Raw genomic sequence first — 17,194 nt, 5'->3', positions numbered from 1 at the left:
TGTTAACACAGACCAGACACTACATGACATGTCAACAGCAGCACAGGGCGACTCTGACTACATTCGCCTTCCTAATTGCATCATGTCCGGATTTCCAACAAACCGGTACAACCATATACTTCTTTGCTACAATAATGGATGCTGTGAGAAGCCCTTTTGATTGACGGCACCCTCATGCTCTACGGATCATGAATATTAGTTCCTGCCAATCTACGTTGTCACACACTCGCCAGACTCCACGACAGCCACTGAGCTGTTGATATTACTAAATGTTAAGCCTGACAAACTGTTTTCTGGCCGTGGATACACTCTGACATTGCTAACACCAATTGCTGCCTGCAAGCTCTGCCAAGTTCTACGTCCCGGCCAACAGCAGGAACCTCTTCACAATGATGACCACCCATCGAGGCCCTTCAAGTCAGTATCGGCAGACTTCTTCCAGGTAGCGGCAAAAGTCCTTCATTGTTGTCGCCGACCATCTCTCCGGCTGGCCTGTGGTCATTCCTTGCAAGAGTGACACCACTGCCTTGTCAACCATACAGCACTCTTGCCACTACTTCAGGGAGGTAGGTGTTCCCCTGTGCATATGCCTATGTGATGTTAACCTCAATGATCTATGAAGTTGGCAAACTCTTTGCCCGTAAAGAGTTTGCCAACTTCATAGAGCATTGAGGTTAACACCACATAACTCTGTTGCCACACTACCCGCAGTCCAAAGGACACGCCTGAATAAGGCCTCTTACAGAGACAATAACTACGATACTTTTCATTGTGACCTCCTTGAGTTAGGAGACATGCCTAACCAATCTCATCACACCCCTGCCCTGGTACTGTGTGGTCAACCTTTCCATACTTGTGTGCTCACCCACCCTCAGTCAATCATGGAATGTTAGCAAGAAAAAGCCTATGATTGTGACCGCTGAGCTGGTACCAGAGCTGCTCGAGTGCAACGTAACTATGATGCCCACGCCCATCCCCTGCCCAGACTAAATGTGGGCCAACCTGTCCGTCTCCAGGGCCAAGCATCCCACAGATGGGACAAGTTGAGGATCATTATAGGTGGCGTGAGATCAGGCGACTACGACATTCGCCTCACTAAACAACTTGCTTAGTATGTTCAAGATACCTCTTTGAACACAAATGGGGGAGGGGAGGTGTAGATTATTATAATAATGTCTTACATATATGCACCCTTTATGTTTCATAAGTTTTGTATGTTATAAACGTATGTGCAAGAGTCATGCTGTCAGCACTCCATGCATGCACGTGATCAGACTTCTAGCTTCTCCTGGCATGAACTGTTTGTTTTGCAGAGCACACCTGTACATAACTCTTTGGTGCGTGGAATAAACGCAATCTACGACTCGAGATTTTATTTTGCCATCCCTGCAATCATCTGTCTTCATCTTCATCCCATATCACCATATAGAATATCATAAGGAGGTTGAATTCAAATGTATTATTATTCTTCCTAATTTTATATAGAAGCTATCAGATAAATGGTTTAAGTCTTTTAGATGTACGTTTTTTATTAAAAATTTATTGCAAATCATCAGAAGAGTCACGAAATTCTCTTCCCAGAGATGATCTGTTTATGCAGTATTTTCTTTAAACCAGCGTCTCTGTTTCTCACTCTTGGTGGAATCAATCTGCTTGCACAGGTACATTCGTACACAGGTGAACTTCAGTAGTCCTTGTCTAGCCTTTCCTGGTCCCAGCTTTGATTTATATATAATCTGTCTCAAGGAAGTTACCATTCCTTCTGCTAGTCTCGAATAATTTCTAAACCTTCAACAATAATTCGGACAATTGCTGGAGATAGGTTGCTTGATCATTTCCTTTTAGAATCATTTAAAAAGGCACCATCTTTGAGCACATCAAGTATACCTCCACCTGGTCGTGTGTGAGAGAGAGAGAGAGAGAGAGAGAGAGAGAGAGAGAGAGAGAGAGAGAGAGAGAGAGAGAGAGAGAGAGAGAGAGAAAAGGTCTTACTGGTCTTATTTTCCCTTTATTCATTTACAAAAAATTTCAACAGACCTCATAAAGTACAAAATCCAACACTGTTTATAGTGTGTATCTGCTCTCGGGGACAAACAAAGAAAAAGCATGCATATTCGAGAAATATATTTACATATTAGACAAAAACTATAGCATTATGTCCACAACTGACCATACATTCATCCACTCACAAGCAATGGCATTCCACAATTAGGAATGTGTAATATTTTCAGTCACCCACACTTGAAAGATTAAAAACAGAAACTAATGGCACACGCATAATGTCTTAGTTCTTTCGTAATTAGCAAACTCCGAGAAATGCACTTAAGTTCTCTCGATATCGGGTATAATCAGGCACAATATTCTATGTTTCCTTATATCCTTTCCTCATTGGGCTATTTTATCTCTTGGAGCGTTAGGCTTATGGCATCCTTTTTTCCTACTAGGGTTGTAGCTAATAATAATAATTATCATAATAGATTGCAAAGGGTGTTTTTTTATTGTCACCATAGTAAATAAAGTAATGAACATTATTGTATGGTGTTGCTCAGGGTAGTATTCTAGGCTCAATACTTTTTATACTATACAAGCTTGGTGGATTTACAGATGAGGCATTAATTCCATCTACTGAATAAAGGTGTGGGGCTGTTGAATCTTATACAGATCTAAATAATATTAGTGCAAAACTCAACGTATGATTATAAGTAGGTTGGGCATAGTAGCTCCTTAGCATCCAGATCTTTCCATTGATAATGACTCAATAACTACATATGAAATCCTCAAAAATTTTAGGTGCGATTCTTGATTACAAATGTATTCTTGAAAAACATGAAGACTGTTTCTTATTCAATTGCACAAAAATGGTCCTAGAAAGGGTTTTTTAAGACTTTTGGTTATCAATCTGTTATGGAGAGATTTTTTCATTCTTTCATTCTACCTCAACTAAAATATAGTTCTCTTTTTTTTTTTTTTTTGGTCTTCAGCTGCCGAAACGTTGCAGTTTACTAAATTTCTTATACCTGATCTTGATGTTAGTCTCTGCACCGTCGTTCGGTTAGTCTTAGCTATGCAGTTAATTTTAACAGTCGTGCCTTCTCCATCTTAAGACTCAACACTAAACAGTATTCTAGAAGTTTTATTCCAGCTGTGATCAGATTGTGGAAAGATCTTCTTTGTAAGTAGTTGGTTGGCCAGGGCACCAGCCACCCGTTGAGATACTACCACTAGAGACTTATGGGATCTTTTGACTAGCAAGACAGCACTATAGTGGAGCCTTTTCTCAGGTTACGGTTCATTTGGCCATTGTCTACACACACACACACACACACACACACACACATAGCGAATAGGCTGCTCTATTCCTTACTTATTCTCCTCTGTCCTCTTACACGTGACAACACTGAGATTACCAAAGAATTCTTCTCCACCCAAGGGTTAACTACTGCATTGTAATGGTTCAGTGACCACTTTCTCCTAGTTAAGAGTAGTAGAGACTATTTAGCTATGGTCAGCAGCTCTTCAAGAAGTAGGATACTCAAAATTCAAACCATTGTCCTCTAGTCTTACATAGTGCCATAGCCTCTATACCATGTTTTTTCACTGTCTTGGGTTTGCGACGTGCTGAGAGAAGGTTGTGGCTCAAGGACAGGATGAAAGCAACTGAGTAACTTTATTACAAAACACTCTCCTTTATATACAGAAACTCGATGCAACAGAAAATTTCCTGTTCAAACTGTGTTGGTTAACAGTTAATAGTGAGAAAAACATGCATGTTTTTTCAGGTCCTTTTTAGTGCAAGGGGAGAGCGAAGATACAAGCATAATATATACACAAAATGAAATGTCATTACTATGAACGATCGTGTGACACACGGTTGATACATTGCTCCCTCACTAAAAATGGCATACTGTACATGTTAAATAGGGCACGCTGATCTAGAAAGACGAACTGTAAGCGGGTCAGCTGGCATGATATAAGCAGGATTTAGACAATCAAGGGAGACCCAGTCTTCTTTGGCACAAATGTTTAGTAGGAATGCTTTTGGACTGCATTGGATCACAAAGAAAGGGCCGGTGTAAGGGGGCGTTAGCAGTGGCTTGCTAGTGTTGTTGCGCAGGAAGACGTGCGTTGTAGAGTCCAAGTCTGTCAGTATGTGATGCTTTGCTGGGGGCTTGTAAGTCTGGCGGCATAGAGTAAATTTTCCCACGACGTGACGTATGCGCTGGAGATCGTCGGAGGAGGTTGTATATATATATATATATATATATATATATATATATATATATATATATATATATATATATATATATATATATATATATATATGCCACCAAGAATGCAAACCAGTAGAAAAGATCTAGCCTATTCCTTTGTAAGAGCCGAAATTTGCCTCTCTCTCGGAAGTACTTCGTGTTTGTGCCCTCTTGTAAGTGAATAAATTTTTTACCCAACATATATCGTGCAATTGAATAATATTTCAAGTGTCATGTATTATTATAAATATATATGTAATATAAATTTTTTTAACTGGCTCCGTGAGTTTTGGTTAAAACAGTGAAGTGTATATTTTCTGCGTATATGTTCGATTACCTCGCGAGTCAAAACACGTAAGTGTATTAATTACTTCTATGCAAATTTCATTTAGTATATACTCTTTAGTGTTAAGGTCTTAACTATTTTTAATAATTATCAAGATTAGATACATGTGTAAAATTGAATTTCTAGTGAAACAAGGGATTATATAACTTTCAGAGTTTAATATTCTCATGTCTTGGAGTAAGGTTTAGTTCAGATTTAATATACCGGTATATTCATTTTGGTGATAATTTTTTAGTATTAATGTTGTAAACTTTCATTAGAATATAATATATTTTTTTTTTGAAGTGTATATTATTTCAATCACCAGTATTTCTTAAAGAGCTCTCTCGTAATCCCTGACTAAGAATCAAAGTAAGAGGATTTTTGAGTAGTTCAAATAATTAAAAATTCAATTTTCTTTTGAGCGTACTTAGGAGCTCTTTGGATATTTAGTGTTTTATATATTGCCGTCTGGGAGTTATATAATTTTCTCAGAGCTTAGGTGTTAATTTTTTCAAGTGTAACAGACTATGAAAAAATAAACAGGTGAGTTTTGAACTCGGAAGGTTATATAATTTGCCAGCCATAATACATAATATATGTACTGTACACACACAAACACGCACACACACACACACGCACACACACACACACACACACACACACACACACATATATATATATATATATATATATATATATATATATATATATATATATATATATATATATATATATATATATATATATATATATATATATATATATATATATATTTATCTATCTATCTATCTATCTATCTATATATATATATATATATATATATATATATATATATATATATATATATATATATATATATATATATATATATATATATATATATATAGCCATAGCTGATACTCCAGATGCTAATCAATATAGTGATGAAACCTTGATAGAACAAAAATTAATTCTTTATGAGAGAAAACGTAAAATAGCATGGAAGAAGATAGGCCTGGTGGAATTGTAAGTGAGTATTTCACATTGTAATGTGAGGCAAAAGCATTAGTTTATCATTTGTTTACATGTGTTCATATTTTATAGACGCACGGTATAGGCTTAGTCTATAAATGTAGTCTTGTTGGTTGATTAGAAGTTTATAATCATATAACAACATAATATATTTTCTTAGACATAGTCAATTGAATATATCCCTCCCTTCGGATTTTTCACATTTTTTGACCATTCAATACTTTGAAAGTTATACGCTTTATCCATCAGTCGCCTAAACGTTTTCAGCACTGTCGTTTCAGTCTTCAATTTGACTATATTAATTCAACCATGTAGAAACCAGTTCCAGAGATTCACATGGCTTTACCTTGTGCTATAACTTATATAGTCCTTCAAGGGAATCATCTCCTCTTGTGAGAAATGTTATGACGATAAAATAGAGATGTTACATGATCAGAGTTAATATTAACGTTCTATCAGTTTGTATATTGCTTCAACTATGTTATTACTTGAACATTTTCATTGCAATGTCAATGATTTTTAATTCTTTTTTTTTTTCTTTTTTTTTCATTTATCCATAGTAAGCATTTGTATAAATTTAAACCCTTGGTAATCGAGTTAATTGTTTTTTTTTATCTTTGGAGATGGAAGACGGGAAAAAAATTCTGATGTGTGGATGTGTGTTCCTTGTTAGATATAACAATCATGACAGCTGTGATATAAGCTGAAATGAAGATGACGATCTGTTACAGAGTAGACATTAATATCTGCCTTTACACGCTCGCCACCTGGTGGAGACTCAAATCCGCCGGTACCTCACTAGATGAATGGATGCCAGCGTTTTAATTGGAATTTTAGGCTTGCATAAATTATCATTATTATTATTACTTGATAGGCTACAACCCTGGTTAGGAGAGCAGGATGCTATAGGACCAGGGGCTCCAACAGGGAAGATAGCCCGGTGAGGAAAAGAAACATGGGAAATATGAAATTAAGAAGAGAAACAACATTAAAATAAATATCTCCTATATAAACTATAAGACTTTGACAAAACAAGAGGAAGAGAAACAAGACAAAACGGCGTGCCCGAGTGTATCCTGAAGCAAGAGAACTCTAACCTGTACCTCCCGTGTGTCACACGATCGTACATAGTAACGAGATTTCATTTTGTGTATATATTATGCTTGTATCTTTGCTCTCCCCTCGCACTAAAAAGAACCTGAAATAACATGTATGTTTTTCTCACTGTTAACTGTTAACCGACGCGGGGTCGGTTTGAACAGAATATTACGTGGTGCACTGAGTTTTTGTATATAAAGGAGAGTGTTCTGTAATAAAGTTACTCAGTTGCTTTCATCCTGTCCTTGAGTCACAACCTTCTCTCAGCACGTCACATTGCTGACCCCGGAAGTCGACTCGCTCCTGCCGCCTACCACCCAACCACCCCTCGCCCCTCCGTCGTTGGTACTATGGCTGCTCAATTGAAACTTTAGTCATTCACCAGCGGAGAGGCGTTTGTTTGGTTTCAGCGCGCAAAAGTCCAGTTTTGCATCATGGGCGTGACTCGCTCAACCACCAAAGCAGATTATGTTCTCGTGGCGATACCCGCGGACACCTTCCCGGAAATATCCGACTGGCTTTGTGAACAAGGAGACACCCCAATAGCATATGACACCCTCAAAACATACCATCTACAGCAGTACTCCCCGCCACCAGCCGCCAGAATAGAAAAGCTTTTTCAGCTCTCGCAACAACTGTTGGGGGACCAAAGGGCTTCGCTAGCCCTCAGGGAAATGACAAATATCGCTCACCTGCAACTTGTCGCAGACAGCTCTCCTCATGAGGTCAACCTACTTCGTGCCTTTTGGATACGCCGTTTACCCGAACTTGTACGCGCTGACATACCCGATGTCGATAGTTTACCCATAAAGGACTTGATGAACAAAGCCGACGCCCTTATGGACAGCCAATTCAAGACCTCCATCAACGCCTCTACTCCTGACGAAGAGGACGCCTATTCAACGTTAACCAAAGCTGACGTGAATGCCATAGAATACACGCCTACCCCGTGATGTGCCGAAGCGGCGGCAAAGCCACCCACCACCCACCACTCGCTCGCGCCCCAACCAACGACTTCTACAGCCACTTACTACCTCCCATCCGCCACAGTTTTGCTACTACCACTTCAGATTCGGGGCAACCACGAAGAAATGTGGCAAGGATTGTCAGTGGCCAAAAAACGTGTAAGTGGGCCAACGCTCATGGCGGTGGCCTCCCATGTTTGTGATCTTTTCTTTTTACATGACGCAAGAATAGCCATGGGATTTTTGGTAGGCATGGGTGCTTGTCGTTCTCTTTTGCCAAGTGAACTCTTCAGGACACGACGTAGTCTGTCTACGTCTGCCTACGTCCGCTTGGTAGCTGCCAACGGACCTGCGATACCCACCTACGGTTACGAGAACCTAACATTATCGTTTGGAAACGGTAAATTTAACTGGAAGTTTCTCGTTGCTGATGTCACATTGCTAATCCTCGGTGTGGATTTCCTCTCTTAGTTCCACCATCTGGTCGATGTCGCCCACCGACGATTGGTCAACGCAGACTCGTATTTGTCGATACCTCTTCAACCCCCCCCCCTCCAACCACGCTCTCCACATCAGCGCACCCACAGATGCCTACGCCCATCTCCTCACGCCGTACCCGGAAGTTTTCCATCAAGAACTTTGCCAAATGCCTACGGCTCCATATCAAGATGACGGGACCCCCCAGTCTTCGCTAAACTCAGACGTCTGGCACCGGAACTATTGGCAGCCGCCAAACAGACGTTCGCCGAAATGGAGGAAATGGGACTTTACCAAAAGGCCTCCAGCCCATGGTCGTCCCCCTTACACATCGTTCTGAAGAAAGACGGCTCCCTCCGTCCGTGCGGGGATTACAGGCGCCTGAACATGCAAACAGAACCGGATCACTACCCCCTCCCAAACATCGCCGACGTGACCTCCTACCTGCACAAAGCGAAGGTCTTTTCTACGCTTGACCTCCTGGAGGGGTATTATCAGGTGCCTATGAACCAAGAAGACATCCCCAAGACCGCCATCACCAATCCGTTTGGTACATACACCATCAATTACTCCTGTTTTGACCTTCGTAATGCTGGGACCATATTTCAACGTCTCATGAAAGGCATCATAGGGGACCTCCCTTTCTGTGTATGTTATGTGGACGACATACTTGTGTTCTCCTCCTCAAAAGAGGAACACCTCCGTCACCTGACCATCGTGCTCGACCGCCTGCAATAAAACAGCCTTGTAGTCCAGTACGACAATTGTACCTTTGGCGCCAACAAAGTGTCGTTCTTAGGGCACCGCACCACTCCTGAAGGAGTCCATCCCCTCCCTGAGAGGGTAGCAGCCGTTCAGGACTTCCCCGCGCCCATGACCATCAAAGCTCTGCAGGAATTCTTGGGCATGATCAACCATTATTACCGTTTTCTGCCAGCCATTGCCGCCACTCTTGCTCCCCTCTACGCCCCCCTCAAGGGCAAGCCAAAGGACCTGAAGTGGGGTCCCCTTCAAGAAGCAGCCTTCTGAAATGCAAAGTAGGCCCTATGAACCGCCGCGGCTCTCATTTCTATCCCACATGCCCCTCTCCTTCTCTCCACCGATGCCAGCGACGTTGCTATTAGTGCAGTACTCGAGCAGGTGGTCAACGGCTCGCCCCGCCCATTGGCCTTCTTCAGCAGAAAACTGTCCAAGGCAGAAACGGGTTATTCTACCTTCGATCGCGAATTGCTGGTGGTGCACTTGGCTGTCCATCACTTTCGCCATTTCTTAGAAGGTACGCCCTTCGTCATACGCACAGACCCCATGCCTCTGGTGCACGCCTTCATTCGAGAGTCTGACGCCTGGTCCGCCCGTCAATGCTGACATCTCTCCGCCGAAGCTGAATACAATTGCACCCTTCAATACGTCCCTAGGAAAATGAATCCTGTTGCTGATGCCCTGTCAAGAAGCACGTTGGCTGCCGTTGAACTGTGATTGGATTACAACGCCTTAGCTAAAGCCCAATGACAGGATCCAGAGTATTAATCATGTAGGACATCCTGCACGTCCCTCCATTGGGAAGACTCCCCCCTTGAAGACTCCAACACCACCCTCCTCTGTGACGTCAGTACTGGTAGACCGCGACCTTGAATTCCTCCTCCCATGCGGCGGCAGGTGTTTGATTTCATTCACGGCCTTTCACATCCCTCGTGCCGTTAATAATAATAATGATAATAATTCCTTTATTCCATAAAACAATGGGTATTCTGTTACATAAAGAATGTATTTACATTGGAAGGTTCTTAAATAGTAATGACCTATTAAAATACATTTAGGATAGTATTTTACTACGATCTAAAATCCATAAATTATATATTACGTCTGCAATAAAACTATTTAAAATTCTACATTAAAAATAAGAATTTACGTACAAATTAGCTATATTTAGTAAATTAGGATGTTTCTAAGACAAGTCCAAAACACATGATGTATAAAAATTCAAGAAGGTTGTAGTGTCTAAAAAGGTAAAATTTTGTTTACATACGGTCAATAACGAATATATACATACAGTAGATAAATACACACGCACATATAAATACATTTTGTCTGAAAATAGTGACAATAAATGTCCTCAATGCTAATAAAAATACAGTAATAAAATCAAATTTAATTTTCAGTTTATCACCTTTCATCCATACATTACAAACTGCAAACTAGTCACTTAAAAGTAACCAATGTGTTGTACACTTCAACCAGAATATTATAATCCTTGCTGGCTCGCAAATAAGAATGATTTCAATTTCTTTTTAAAAACAGGTAAATTTCCACATTCCCTAATATCCACAGGCAGTGCGTTCCATAACCTAGGTCCCCTGACTGAAGTTGCCCTATCAGCTATTGCTGTTCGCCTACTTGGAACCATCAGATTGCTGCTCTGCCTAGTTTGACAAGATCTCGTCTTCTCGATGGTTTCCAATCTTAATATTCTTTGGGGTATATGTCCATGCAATATTTTATGAATAAAAATACAAACATCATAAACTTTTTTATTTTCTATCTTTAACCATTCCAGTTTTCTAATATACGGTGAGGCATGATCATATTTTTTCCCATAACCTGAGGCGACTTTCGATGCAAAATTTTGAATTTTCTGTATTTTTTTAGAGTTTAAATTTGAACACCCATTCCATATCGTGGAGCAATAGGATACTATGCTTATTGCTAATGCTTCAACAACTAATTTTCTGCTCGCCTCATCAAAATGATCTTTATTTCTATTTAGGAAATACAGCACTCCCTTAGCTTTGCTATATATCTTTTCTACGTGATTATCAAAAGTAAAGAATCTATCAATAATTACACCAAGATTTTTTACGCTTTCACTTGGTTTGATGTTGTCGTTATTTACTTTAATTGAAATATTGTTCGGCAGTCGGTTAATATATTGACGAGATCCTATAAACAAAAATTGAGTTTTATTGGCATTAATTTTTAAGCCATTTTCAGAAAAAATATTTTTTTACTTTTATTAAATTTCTTTCAGCTCGATTGAGAATTTCTGCTACGTTATCGATCATACCGGAGTGAAGAAATTGCGCATCATCAGCATATTGGACTAACATGTCAGAGTCATTTATACCAACAAGGTCATTTACGTAAATATTAAATAGAATTGGTCCAAGAATCGAGCCTTGTGGTACTCCATATTCCCCTTTATGTCTGCTTGAGACGTGGTTATCTATTTTTACTGATTGAGTCCGACCTGTCAGATAATCTCTAAACCAAAAATCATCGATACCTAAGTCAATCATCTTTTTTAGAAGTAGTTTATGGCAAACAGAATCAAAAGCTTTTGACAGATCACACAAAGTAAGCAAAGATATTTTACTATTATCAATATTTTCGTGAACCTGTTCACATATTATTGTTAGAGCAGTTTCTGTAGATAAATGTTTTCTGAAATCATGCTGAGTAATAGATAATAATGTCTCTGACTCCAAGTAGTCGTATAGTTGTTCGCTCACAATTTTCTCCAATACTTTTGACATAATAGATAACAAAGGTATTGGTCTAAAATTACTGGGATCATCAACGTCACCTTCCTTATAAAACGGATTTACTATACTATATTTCCATTCAATTGGGACCTTGCCTGTTACGATTGAAGTGTTTATAATTACAGTAAGATAAAGGCCTATGACTGACATTGAATCTTTTAAAAATCGACTTGTAATGTTATCAGGACCATGAGATTTTGTGTTCTTTAAACTATTAACCACCTGAACCACCTTTCCAACATCAACCGGACTTGGCCTAAAACGCCCTCTTCTATGGATGATATGCTGATCGTCTAGTAATGTGGAATTTTCCTCATTCACTTCCCTATTTGTGTTCACCTCCTCATATACTTTCTTGCCAACATTCGCAAAGAATTCATTAAATCTTTCGCTAGTTTCTTCCGGATGTTCTAAGTTACTCCTCCTTCCTCCTGTTTTCTTATTTGGAATAATTTTCTTTATCACTTTCCACATATTTTTACTGTTAGATTTTAGCTGGTTTTGATTGTATTTAACTCTTGCACATTCCATCATTGATTTTACTTTATTCTTTGATAGTTTATATTGTTCTATAGAGCTTTGATCTTTGACTAAATCTCTCCTGTTTCTTAAATGATCGCGGTTTTTCATAGCCTCTTTGATTTCGGTGCTTATCCACGGAGCCGGTGGCCTGTATATTTCCTTTGTTTCCGTTGGTGCAACTATTTCTATACAAGTATCCATCACCGTTTTTAAAATAAACGCCTGTTCATTCACATCGTCTGTTTGGAGTATTTCGTCTAATAAATGAGTGTGGTTTCTGAGAAGCGAACAAAATTATTCTTTCGTATAGTTTTTTAAGCTTCTAAATGTTTTTACTTCTGGGTAACGTTTAGGTTTACTAATATCAAGAGTACAGAAAATAAGATCGTGATCCGATATGTGGGATTTTACTACACCTGATGAAAGTACCATATTGATGCTATTCGTTATTATAACATCAAGAAGTGTTTTAGAAGTCTCCGTTATCCGAGTAGGCTCTTTAATTACTTGATTCAAGTTCTCCATATTTAGTATTTTTCCCAGTCTGGAATATTCATTTAGCAAGTCATCATATAAGTCTCCAAGCACTAAACATTGGATGTTTTTTTAAGGAAATAAGATGAAACATTTCTTGAAGATAGATAAACGTTTCCCTAGAGGAATTTGGATGCCTATATACAGCACCAACAATAATGGATGGTAGTTTCCTACACTGTACTTTTACCCAAGTGCTTTCAGTACCCTCACAGCGTTCCAATTTGACATCTACCAAAACTGCACTAAGGTTATTTCTAACCTAAATACAAGTGCCACCACCCCGTCCACTGTTGCTTCGGAACAGCTGCTGAAGACATAGTTCATTTGGCACGGCATTTCTAAGAATGCTAGGGATTGGGTCTTCGCCTGTTCTTCTTGCCAAACTTCCAAAGTACATAGACACATGGATTCAGGAGTAAGCACCTTTCCTCAACCTCAGCGTCGTTTCGCACACATTCACGTCGACATTGTAGGCCCCCTACCCACATGAAAAGGACATCGTTACCTCTTTACTGTCATCGATCGCTCCATTCGTTGGCCTGAAGCCATTCCCATGGAAACTGCAACATCCGCGTCATATACATCTGCCTTACTCTCAGGATGGATTGCAAGATTTGGTATCCCTGAGCATATTACTTCTGACAGGGGTACCACTTTCACTTCTTAATTTTGGACATCATTAGCGAATCTCCTGGGCATCACCCTACATCATACAACTGCCTACAACCCCGCTGCCAAATGAATGGTTGAACGTTTTCATCCTACCCTCAAAGCAGCTTTGATGTCCCGCTGCAAGGATTCCAACTGGTTTACTCAGCTTCCCTGTGTCCTCCTGTGACTAAGGACCACTTCTAAAGACGCCCTCATTGTGTCAGTAGCTGAAATGGTGTATAAATATATATATATATATATATATATATATATATATATATATATATATATATATATATATATATATATATATATATATATATATATAGATAATATTGACTGAATAACTTCTAGATTATTCTAAATAGATTCTTGTAGTGGCGTGACTGGCAAGGCCTAGCGGCGTACAGTTGCCAAGTAAGTCTAGTAGTAGACAAGTTCTAACACACCTAGCAAGGCAACTCTCTCTCCTCTAACTCTGCCCAGCTCTCTCTTCGAAACAAGAGAAAAAAGATAAAATCAACTCTTGGGTTTTCAAGATAATTCAAACCATGTGAAAATATAACATGGTGCAATACCTAAAAAAAGTTACATATGCCTTCGTTTTCAAACCTCGTATGGTTCAGACAGCATACTTAGCTTACATAAGACTTCGTAACAAAAACCTAAAATAAAAAGGTAATTCTTACAAGTAACGTAAATTTACAAATAATGACTTGAATGAAATATACAATAAAATGAATGACAAAACTCTTACGTAATTTACATACAAAAAGTAAAACCTACTAGAGAGCGGCTTACCTCTTAAATACACAAATGGAATATATGAATAAAATATTTACTTTACACTAGACCAGCTTCTTAAGAATATAAATATATATATATATATATATATATATATATATATATATATATATATATATATATATATATATATATATATATATATATATATATATATATATATATATATATATATATATATATATATATTATATAGATATATAGATAGATAGATTAATAAATAGATAGATATATGTATTTTAAAAACCAGAATTTCCAATCACTAATGCCGTATTATGCAGTCTATAGAGTACTTCTCTGTTTGTGAGATTTTCATCTTCATGCCTTATCCTCAAAATTTGAAACCAAAGTCAAATAGTATGATTATCAATCAAAAAATCAGATAATTGATATCTGTAAAATAGAAATTAGATGATATTGAAAAGATAAAAGCCGTTAGAAATTTAAAAAGGAAATTGGAACAGAAAAACAAATGATACATAAAATAAATCGTAAGTAAAATGACTGTTAGCTTAGAAAACTGAGAGCCCTAACTTTATCAGTATTGGCAGGAGTTTATAGTAAGGAATAAATATCGTTAGTAGATTTTTTGGTAAAATCATCAAGTAGGCCTACAAGGATTTTATGATAGTGTTTGTGGACAAACTGTAATTGCTCACATGGAAATCATCCAAAAATATAATTCTGTTGTTGCTACAGTGTTTCCTTGTAAAGAAAGTCTTATGCGGGAGGCCCCACAGACCCCTCTGTCAGTGCATTTACAAACTTTAGCCCCCAACCAAAAAAAAACGTTCCTATGTTTATGATAATGTATTGACAGTCGGTTGTGAAGCCAGTGTGATGACAGGAAGACGAGTACAGAGAGACTGACAATTTACTGAACTTCTAACGGTCACTATATTACAGAGTGCGGACGGAAAAGTAGCCCGGAAGGGAAACATTTCCTACCTTCAAAATCATTGTGTTTTCATTCAAAATAAATTAACAAATACCAAGGCGGTAGCCTAAGGAAATTTACAGTATTATACATACAACTAAAGCTCTTAAAGAGCGCAACATCGTGATACAAAAATCCACTGCGTGTAACAAATAACAAAGTTACAATTATCAGAAAAGAGTCTGGGGGGAGGAAACATGCTTGGTAAGACGATGTCCTTACAAGTACTCCTCCCCAGAAAGCGGGCATCAGAGATGATTGATGCAATTAATCCCTCTATCGTAGAGGGCGACATAGTTCCCCTCTGGTGCTTGAATGGAGGGAAGGTTGCTCTAGTTCGAAGGAATCGTTTTCCCCTGTCGTTATGTGGTTTTCTCCTGTTTGGTGGATGATTTGTTCTAAGGTGGAATCCTAGGTCTACCAGGGCCCGGGGTGATCTTCTTGTTGCTTTCAAGGTACGCTGGATGTGTCCGAATCGTCTCTTGGGTTGGGGAAAATCGCCCACTCCCGACTTAGTATGGGGGTTGACCTTACTCGTCTTGCAGTTACTGCAGGTTCTCACCCACTCACAAGCGTCTTTCTCGATTCCTGGCCAGATGAATTTCTCGGATAGTAGACGGGCTGTAGTGCAACCCAAGGGGTGTGACAATCCGTGGATGACGTCAAAGATCTTCCTCCTACAGGAGGCAGGAATCCATGGGAGTGCTTGTGTCGCAGAGGATGGTTTCCCTGGCCGGGCCGTGGGGAATGTCCTACTTCTGTAGCGTTGATGCTGTCGTATGATATTCCTGGGCCTCTGGGTCGTTCTGCTGTCCTACGGCGAGGTTGGCGTAGTTGATCCCGAGGTGGACTGCGTTGATTTCGATCCTGGAGAAAGGCGTCGGCTGATAGTGAAGCCAAATTCCGCGTTGGCTGCCAGATGTCGCTGTTAGCAAGAGGACCATACATCTGAAGACTTCATGAAAGTGTGGATCAGGGGCTGGTGGTCCGTCGCGATGGTGAATGGGGGTTCCTTCGAGCATGTATCTGAAGTGGCGGACGGCAAGGTAGATGGTGAGGAGCTCCCTGTCAAACGTGCTGTACCTGGTTTCTGCAGGTTTGAGTTTCTTGCTGAAGAAGGCTAAGGGCTGCAGGTAACCATTGACGATCTGTTCGAAGACAACACCGCAGGTGACATTGCTGGCGATGGTAGTCAACTTCCGGCGGGCGCTGTCGTTGTGGTACTCCAGGGGGGTGGCTTCGGCTAGGCCGGCCTTCGTCCTGTCGAAGGCGCGTTGCTGCAGGGGACCCCAGACGAGCTTCTTAGCTTTTCCCTTCAGAACGTTGAGGGGAGTCAGGATGTGGGCGATGGTAGTAGCTTACCATACCCAAAAACTCCTGAAGGTGGCGGATGGTCGTTGGGGTAGGGAAGGTTTTCACGGCGTCCACCTTGGTAGTTGTGGACTTCACACCCGCTGCGGATATTTGATGCACAAGGAAGTCCACCCTCTCGGCACTGAATGTGCCCTTGTCGAAGCACACGATCAAACCGTTCTCCTGAAGGCGTTTCAGCACAGCGGGGACGTGTCTCCAGTGTTCCTCTTTCATCCTGGAGAAGATTAAGATGTCGTCTATGTAGCAGACGCAGAACGGCAGGTCCCCCAGGATGCTGTCCATCAATCGTTGAAACGTGGCCCCAGCGTCATGTAGGCCAAAGTTTAAAAATGAAAAGGTATAGGAGCCGAACGGCGTTATGATGGCGGTCTTAGGCACGTCCTCTGGGAACACAGGAACCTGAAAGTACGATTTAAGAAGGTCCTTTTTAATAAAAAGTTTTGCCCCATGAAGGGCACTGGTGAGGTCTTGCATGTTTGGTAGAGCGTAGTTGTTAGGCGTTGTGATGAGGTTAAGGTGCCGGTAGTCACCGCAGGGCCTTCGTGTCCCATCCGGTTTCTTAACCATGTGGAGTGGAGACGCCCATGGGCTGGACACCTTCTTGCATATGTCCATCCATTCCATGTCTTCGAAGGAACGCTCAGCATCTCTCAGTTTCTGCGGCGGAAGGCGGAGGAACTTGGCGTGCGTGGGAGGTCCCG

The sequence above is a fragment of the Palaemon carinicauda genome, chromosome 6 (genome assembly GCF_036898095.1).
Source record: "Palaemon carinicauda isolate YSFRI2023 chromosome 6, ASM3689809v2, whole genome shotgun sequence".
In the NCBI taxonomy this organism is placed as follows: Eukaryota; Metazoa; Arthropoda; class Malacostraca; order Decapoda; family Palaemonidae; genus Palaemon; species Palaemon carinicauda.
Note: the sequence above shows the minus strand (reverse complement) of the source record.